A 9,801-nucleotide genomic window follows, 5' to 3' on the forward strand; every position below is an offset into this window, starting at 1 on the left:
CGTAAGTATGTTACAATCCCTGATGTCTCTCTGGAAAGCAACCCTAGCCCTAATTTTGTCTACGTTGTTATCTAGAGACTGGACATTAGTGAGTAAAATATGCAGAAGCGTTGGGTGGTGTGCGTGCCTCTGAATTCGGACCAGAAGGCATCTCCGTCTACCTCTCCTGTGGCAACGTTGTTTTGGGTCAGCCTCTGGAAACAGTTTGAATGCTTTGGGTAGTTCGAACTTCGGGAAAGTCATATTCCTGGTCGTAATGTTGGTGAGTTGACGTCGCTCTGATATCTAATAGTTCTTCCCGGCTGTATGTAATAACACTTAAGATTTTCTGGGCTAACAAAATTCTGCATAGTTTCCAAAGAGCTAGAAGCGAGGCGACCATCTCTATTGGCGCCATCTTGATATACTATAACCAGACTTCACTCTAATAAAGTCCCTGTAACCCACCCCCACTCCCGTGAGAAGAAAGAAACTTCCGTTCAGCTTGTGCCCTTAAAAGGGTTGTGCCACCGCTGGTATCATGCTGCTGCAATATGGACAGACAGACAGAGGCTCGGGGGTAGGGCTGCTACTGCAATATGGACAGACAGACAGAGGCTCGGGGGTTGGCATGCTGCTGCAATATGGACAGACAGACAGACAGAGGCTCAGGGGTTGGCATGCTGCTGCAATATGGACAGACAGACAGAGGCTCAGGGGTTGGCATGCTGCTGGCACAGAGACAGGGACAGGATGGGCACTGCCAGTCCACACTGTCCTCAGGTTTTTTACAGCCCACAAACATTGACCCTCTCTGTGACAATGAGACTGACCCTCTGCCAGCTGGCCATGGCTTTGTAGGGGCTGTGGAAGGAACAGGGTGTGTGTCTGTGTCTGTGTGTGTGTGAAAAAATAACAACTTACTGAAGTCTAGTATGTAGATGTCTGAATGATCCATGAGGTTAAACTCATCTCCCATCCCCTGCTCTGGACATGGGCTGTAGAGAGGAGACAACATGTTAGTTACACTGCTGTTCTGGACATGTCTGAGAGCTCATGTCATCACACCGTACAGGGCCATAGAGGTGTCATCACACAGGGTTAGCAGGAAGAGGACGTATACTGTTCAAGGCTTCTAACACATACAGGAAGTCCACATTAACCCCCCACTTCCTGTGTCTCTCCTTGGTCTCACTGGAGATAGTGTTTCTCCTCAAACCAAAGCATCTACCTAGCATCCCATCCATGTGGTACTATGACTGGTGTGATTGAGACATGAACTGTATGTCCATATTGACCACAGAACCCCTGCAGGGAACACTTGACCTGCTCCTCCTCCAGTTTTAACCCTTTCATCACCCAGGTTGAGCCCTGTCAGCCCCAGACCTGGTAGTAAACCCAGGAGGTACAAATTCAAGATCTCAAGAACAAGGACCAGACAGGGAGCCAGTCGGTCACACATAGACCTAGGGTACATGCTGATCAGAAGGACCTGCATCCTGTGTTTTGGGGTTGTTATCAGAAGATGAGAGCAGCTCTTATTAGGCCCACAGGAAGGAGAGAGGAGAGAGGTGGTCAGACGACAGTACTGATAGTAGCACCCCCCTCTTAAAGCCCTCTGTAGCATCTAGCATCACAACACATCTGTTTCCTGCCCTGCCTCAGACCTAGTACTACACACACCTGTCATGTCCTGCTGTCTGCTGGGGCAGACTGGTGCACCACAGAAGACCTAGTACAACACACAACACATCCAATAGCCTCTCACACACAACCAACACTGCAGCTATAACTTGAATAAGCTATCGTCTAATCGGGTATCGTCGAACCAACTATAGTTGCCTGTGGGTATCGTTGAATCAGGTATAATTGAATCAGGTATAGTTCAATTAGGTATAGTTGTCTGTGGCTAAAGTTGAATCAGGTATAATTGTCTGTAGCTATCAGTTGAATCAGGTATAATTGTATGTAGCTATAGTTGAATCAGGTATAATTGAATCAGGTATAGTTGAATCAGCTATAGTTGTCTGTAGCTATAGTTGAATCAGGTATAGTTGAATCAGGTATAATTGTCTGTAGCTATCAGTTGAATCAGGTATAGTTGTCTGTAGCTATAGTTGAATAAGGTATAATTGTCTGTAGCTATAGTTGAATCAGGTATAGATGTCTGTAGCTATAATTGAATCAGGTATAATTGTCTGTAGCTATAGTAGAATCAGGTATAGTTGAATCAGGTATAATTGTTTGTAGCTATCAGTTGAATCAGGTATAATTGTCTGTAGCTATCAGTTGAATCAGGTATAGTTGAATCAGGTATAATTGTCTGTAGCTATCAGTTGAATCAGGTATAGTTGTCTGTGGCTATAGTTGAATCAGGTATAGTTGTCTGTAGCTATAATTGAATCAGGTATAATTGTCTGTAGCTATCCATTGAATCAGGTATAGTTGTCTGTAGCTATAATTGAATCAGGTATAATTGAATAAGGTATAATTTTCTGTAGCTATAGTTGAATCAGGTATAATTGTCTGTAGCTATCAGTTGAATCAGGTATAATTGTCTGTAGCTATAGTTGAATCAGGCATAATTGTCTGTAGCTATCAGTTGAATCAGGTATAATTGTCTGTAGCTATAGTTTAATCAGGTATAATTGTCTGTAGCTATCAGTTGAATCAGGTATAGTTGTCTGTAGCTATAATTGAATCAGGTATAGTTGTCTGTAACTATAGTTGAATCAGGTATAATTGTCTGTAGTTATCAGTTGAATCAGGTATACTTGTCTGTAGCTATAGTTGAATCAGGTATAATTGTCTGTAGCTATAGTTGAATCAGGTATAGTTGAATCAGGTATAATTGTCTGTAGCTGTCAGTTGAATCAGGTATACTTGTCTGTAGCTATAGTTGAATCAGGTATAATTGTCTGTAGCTATCAGTTGAATCAGGTATAATTGTCTGTAGCTATAGTTTAATCAGGTATAATTGTCTGTAGCTATCAGTTGAATCAGGTATAGTTGTCTGTAGCTATAATTGAATCAGGTATAGTTGTCTGTAACTATAGTTGAATCAGGTATAATTGTCTGTAGTTATCAGTTGAATCAGGTATACTTGTCTGTAGCTATAGTTGAATCAGGTATAATTGTCTGTAGCTATAGTTGAATCAGGTATAGTTGAATCAGGTATAATTGTCTGTAGCTATCAGTTGAATCAGGTATACTTGTCTGTAGCTATAGTTGAATCAGGTATAATTGTCTGTAGCTATAGATGAATCAGGTATCATTGTCTGTAGCTATAATTGAATCAGGTATAATTGAATCAGGTATAATTGTCTGTAGCTATAGTTGAATCAGGTATAATTGAATCAGGTATAATTGTCTGTAGCTATAGATGAATCAGGTATAATTGTTTGTAGCTATAGTTGAATCAGGTATAATTGTCTGTAGCTATAATTGAATCAGGTATAATTGTCTGTAGCTATAGTTGAATCAGGTATAATTGTCTGTAGCTATCAGTTGAATCAGGTATAATTGTATGTAGCTATCAGTTGAATCATGTATAATTGTCTGTAGCTATAGTTGAATCAGGTATAATTGTCTGTAGCTATAGTTGAATCAGGTATAATTGAATCAGGTATACTTTTCTGTAGCTATAGTTGAATCAGGTAAAATTGTCTGTAGCTATCAGTTAAATCAGGTATAATTGTCTGTAGCTATAGTTTAATCAGGTATAATTGTCTGTAGCTATAGTTGAATCAGGTATAATTGTCTGTAGCTATCAGTTGAATCAGGTATAATTGTCTGTAGCTATAGTTGAATCAGGTATAATTGTCTGTAGCTATAGTTGAATCAGGTATAATTGTCTGTAGCTATCAGTTGAATCAGGTATAATTGTCTGTAGCTATAGTTGAATCAGGTATAATTGTCTGTAGCTATAATTGAATCAGGTATAATTGAATCAGGTATAATTGTCTGTAGCTATAGTTGAATCAGGTATAATTGAATCAGGTATAATTGTCTGTGCTATAGTTGCATCAGGTATAATTGTCTGTAGCTATAGTTGAATCAAGGTATAATTGTCTGTAGCTATCAGTTGAATCAGGTATAGTTGTCTGTAGCTATAGTTGAATCAGGTATAATTGAATCAGGTATAATTGTCTCTAGCTATAGTTGAATCAGGTATAGTTGAATCAGGTATAATTGTCTGTAGCTATAGTTGAATCAGGTATAGTTGTCTGTAGCTATAGTTGAATCAGGTATAGTTGAATAAAGTATAATTGTCTGTAGCTATCAGTTGAATCAGGTATAATTGTCTGTAGCTATAGTTGAATCAGGTATAGTTGAATCAGGTATAATTGTCTGTAGCTATAATTGAATCAGGTATAATTGTCTGTAGCTATCAGTTGAATCAGGTATAGTTGAATCAGGTATAATTGTCTGTAGCTATCAGTTGAATCAGGTATAATTGTCTGTAGCTATAGTTGAATCACGTATAATTGTCTGTAGCTATAATTGTATCAGGTATAATTGTCTGTAGCTATCAGTTGGATCAGGTATAGTTGTCTGTAGCTATAATTGAATCAGGTATAGTTGAATCAGTTATAATTGTCTGTAGCTATCAGTTGAATCAGGTATAATTGTCTGTAGCTATAATTGAATCAGGTATAATTGTCTATAGCTATCAGTTGAATCAGGTATAATTGTCAGTAGCTATAGTTTAATCAGGTATAATTGTCTGTAGCTATAGTTGAATCAGGTATAATTGAATCAGGTATAATTTTCTGTAGCTATAGAGAATCAGGTAAAATTGTCTGTAGCTATCAGTTGAATCAGGTATAATTGTCTGTAGCTATAGTTTAATCAGGTATAATTGTCTGTAGCTATAGTTGAATCAGGTATAATTGTCTGTAGCTATCAGTTGAATCAGGTATAATTGTCTGTAGCTATAGTTGAATCAGGTATAATTGTCTGTAGCTATAATTGAATCAGGTATAATTGTCTGTAGCTATAGTTGAATCAGGTATAATTGTCTCTAGCTATAGTTGAATCAGGTATAGTTGAATCAGGTATAATTGAATCAGGTATAATTGTCTGTAGATTTAGTTGAATCAGGTATAATTGTCTGTAGCTATAGTTGAATCAAGGTATAATTGTCTGTAGCTATAGTTGAATCAGGTATAGTTGTCTGTAGCTATAGTTGAATCAGGTATAGTTGAATAAAGTATAATTGTCTGTAGCTATCAGTTGAATCAGGTATAATTGTCTGTAGCTATAGTTGAATCAGGTATAGTTGAATCAGGTATAATTGTCTGTAGCTATAATTGAATCAGGTATAATTGTCTGTAGCTATCAGTTGAATCAGGTATAGTTGAATCAGGTATAATTGTCTGTAGCTATCAGTTGAATCAGGTATAATTGTCTGTAGCTATAATTGTATCAGGTATAATTGTCTGTAGCTATCAGTTGAATCAGGTATAATTGAATCAGGTATAATTTTCTGTAGCTATAGTTGAATCAGGTAAAATTGTCTGTAGCTATCAGTTGAATCAGGTATAATTGTCTGTAGCTATAGTTTAATCAGGTATAATTGTCTGTAGCTATAGTTGAATCAGGTATAATTGTCTGTAGCTATCAGTTGAATCAGGTTTTAATTGTCTGTAGCTATAGTTGAATCAGGTATAGTTGTCTGTAGCTATAATTGAATCAGGTATAATTGAATCAGGTATAATTGTCTGTAGCTATAGTTGAATCAGGTATAATTGAATCAGGTATAATTGTCTGTAGCTATAGTTGAATCAGGTATAATTGTCTGTAGCTATAGTTGAATCAGGTATAATTGAATCAGGTATAATTGTCTGTAGCTATAGTTGAATCAGGTATAGTTGTCTGTAGCTATAATTGAATCAGGTATAATTGAATCAGGTATAATTGTCTGTAGCTATAGTTGAATCAGGTAGAATTGAATCAGGTATAATTGTCTGTAGCTATAGTTGAATCAAGGTATAATTGTCTGTAGCTATAGTTGAATCAGGTATAGTTGTCTGTAGCTATAGTTGAATCAGGTATAGTTGAATAAAGTATAATTGTCTGTAGCTATCAGTTGAATCAGGTATAATTGTCTGTAGCTATCAGTTGAATCAGGTATAGTTGAATCAGGTATAATTGTCTGTAGCTATAGTTGAATCAGGTATAGTTGAATCAGGTATAATTGTCTGCAGCTATAATTGTATCAGGTATAATTGTCTGTAGCTATAATTGAATCAGGTATAGTTGTCTGTAGCTATAGTTGAATCAGGTATAGTTGAATCAGGTATAATTGTCTGTAGCTATCCATTGAATCAGGTATAGTTGTCTGTAGCTATAATTGAATCAGGTATAATTGAATCAGGTATAATTGTATGTAGCTATAGTTGAATCAGGTATAGTTGAATCAGGTATAATTGTCTGTAGCTATCAGTTGAATCAGGTATAATTGTCTGTAGCTATAGTTGAATCAGGTATAATTGTCTGTAGCTATAGTTGAATCAGGTATAGTTGTCTGTAGCTATCAGTTGAATCAGGTATAATTGAATCAGGTTAAATTGTCTGTAGCTATAGTTGAATTAGGTATCATTGTCTGTAGCTATCAGTTCAATCAGATATAGTTGTCTGTAGCTATAGTTGAATCAGGTATAAATGTCTGTAGCTATAATTGAATCAGGTATAATTGTCTGTAGCTATAGTTGAATCAGGTATAGTTGTCTGTAGCTATAGTTGAATCAGGTATAGTTGAATCAGGTATAATTGTCTGTAGCTATCCATTGAATCAGGTATAGTTGTCTGCAGCTATAATTGAATCAGGTATAATTGAATCAGGTATAATTGTATGTAGCTATAGTTGAATCAGGTATAGTTGAATCAGGTATAATTGTCTGTAGCTATCAGTTGAATCAGGTATAATTGTCTGTAGCTATAGTTGAATCAGGTATAATTGTCTGTAGCTATAGTTGAATCAGGTATAGTTGTCTGTAGCTATCAGTTGAATCAGGTATAATTGAATCAGGTTAAATTGTCTGTAGCTATAGTTGAATTAGGTATCATTGTCTGTAGCTATCAGTTCAATCAGATATAGTTGTCTGTAGCTATAGTTGAATCAGGTATAAATGTCTGTAGCTATAATTGAATCAGGTATAATTGTCTGTAGCTATAGTTGAATCAGGTATAGTTGTCTGTAGCTATAGTTGAATCAGGTATAGTTGAATCAGGTATAATTGTCTGTAGCTATCCATTGAATCAGGTATAGTTGTCTGTAGCTATAATTGAATCAGGTATAATTGAATCAGGTATAATTGTATGTAGCTATAGTTGAATCAGGTATAGTTGAATCAGGTATAATTGTCTGTAGCTATCAGTTGAATCAGGTATAATTGTCTGTTGCTATAGTTGAATCAGGTATAATTGTCTGTAGCTATAGTTGAATCAGGTATAATTGAATCAGGTATAATTGTCTGTAGCTATAGTTGAATTAGGTATCATTGTCTGTAGCTATCAGTTCAATCAGATATAGTTGTCTGTAGCTATAGTTGAATCAGGTATAATTGTCTGTAGCTAAAGTTGAATCAGGTATAATTGTCTGTAGCTATAATTGAATCAGGTATACTTGTCTGTAGCTATAGTTGAATCAGGTATAATTGTCTGTAGCTATAGTTGAATCAGGTATAATTGTCTGTAGCTATAGTTGAATCAGGTATAATTGTCTGTAGCTATCAGTTGAATCAGTTATAATTGTCTGTAGCTATAGTTGAATCAGGTATAATTGTCTGTAGCTATTAGTTGAATCAGGTATAATTGTCTTTAGCTATAACTGAATAAGGTATAATTTAATCAGGTATAATTTTCTGTAGCTATAGTTGAATCAGGTATAATTGTCTGTAGCTATAGTTGAATCAGGGAAAGTTGTGTGTTGCCATCATTTTGTATCAGCCACCATTTTGAATCAGCCATCAGTTGAATTAGGTATAATTGTCTGTTGCCATCATTTTGTATCAGCCACCATTTTGAATCAGCCATCAGTTTAATCAGGTATACAGTATTTATCTGTAGCAGCTAAGGCAAGGGAATAGCTGAACCATGTACAGTCTGCTTTGGCTAAAGTCAATTCGGTGTGAGGATGTGAAAGACAATATTGCTTGAATAAGAGGAAAACAGTTATCACTTAATTACAATAACATCCATTTGTTGAATGACATCCTGTAGAAGGTGAATTTCACTATCCCTCTTCCTTCTGTTTTCCCATCTCTTCCTTTCGCTCTCTCCATTCATTTTCATTACTTACTCCATCATTATCCATCTCTCTCCGCGTTCCCAGGATGTTGTAAGGTTTTACGTTCCTAATCTTGACTAAATAAACAGCTTGTGGATTTAAAGCGTCCAGGAGAGGAACGGAGCACGAGCCCACAGGTCCCAGGGGGCCAGCTGGGGAACTCATTACGCACCAACTCTACCCTCCCCACCCAGATCTTCTACTACCCCCACCCCCCCTCATTGGTAGGTCCCCTAACCCTGACCACCCCACCAACCTCCCCCAGCAGCTTACAGCGATTTTCAAACACAATGAGATTAGAGGTGACGTGGGGAGAAAGACAACACCCTCTCTCTGGCTAGAAAGTTTTAGAAATGTAAATCCTACCCTGTGATGTCACAGCAGAAGCATTTTAGGACCTTTCTTCTGATCTTTTTAACCACAGTTCATAGAAACACGCCGTTTTCAGGTTTGGTGCTGGAGATGTTAAAACGTGGCAGATTTGCACTGTAAACAGACATGCTCCTCTCTCTCATTCAGTACATCAGATTTACACTGTAAACAGACATGCCCCTCTCTCTCATTCAGTACATCAGATTTACACTGTAAACAGACATGCTCCTCTCTCTCATTCAGTACATCAGATTTACACTGTAAACAGACATGCCCCTCTCTCTCATTCAGTACATCAGATTTGCACTGTAAACAGACATGCTCCTCTCTCTCATTCAGTACATCAGATTTGCACTGTAAACAGACATGCCCCTCTCTCTCATTCAGTACAGCAGATTTACACTGTAAACAGACATGCCCTCTCTCTCATTCAGTACAGCAGATTTACACTGTAAACAGACATGCTCCTCTCTCTCATTCAGTACATCAGATTTACACTGTAAACAGACATGCCCCTCTCTCTCATTCAGTACATCAGATTTACACTGTAAACAGACATGCTCCTCTCTCTCATTCAGTACATTAGATTTCTGACACAAATGGAAAACTGTGCAGAACGGCAGTTCATAGGGTTACACTAGGCTGATCACCAGAGAGACAGAGGGGGGAGACACACAGTGAGACGATGTTAGCATTAGGGCCTGTATCTGTTCCTCCTGATAAGAGTCTGACAGGAAGTCATATTGTAGCATGATGAGTTCCTCTGAACAGAAGGTTCTGAAGGACGAACAGGAAGTAGTGTAATGATTCTGAAGGTCCACAGCTTAACAGGAAGTGGACAGAGGATGAAGCAGGAAGCAGTCTCACATCAAATCCGTCCAAGACTGAGGATACAGCCGATAACAGACTCCCAGTGCTTGTTCAGGCCAGGGATAGATCATCACTGGGGCTTGTCTTCATGAAGGCATAGCACATGAAGGTGTGATGGCATTTCCTTATCTGCTAAAGAGTAGCCTCGTTGTTGGACATGTGAAAGTTGTTGTTGGAATCACAAACAATAGACGACATTGTGTTTTCTCGAGCTGTTTCAAGGTTCCTCTGGGTTAGTTGTAGGGCCTTTGTCTCTATAACATGGTGTGAAGGGTTCTCTCTGGGTT

Source organism: Oncorhynchus clarkii, chromosome 16 (assembly GCF_045791955.1).
Source record: "Oncorhynchus clarkii lewisi isolate Uvic-CL-2024 chromosome 16, UVic_Ocla_1.0, whole genome shotgun sequence".
NCBI classification, from domain to species: domain Eukaryota; kingdom Metazoa; phylum Chordata; class Actinopteri; order Salmoniformes; family Salmonidae; genus Oncorhynchus; species Oncorhynchus clarkii.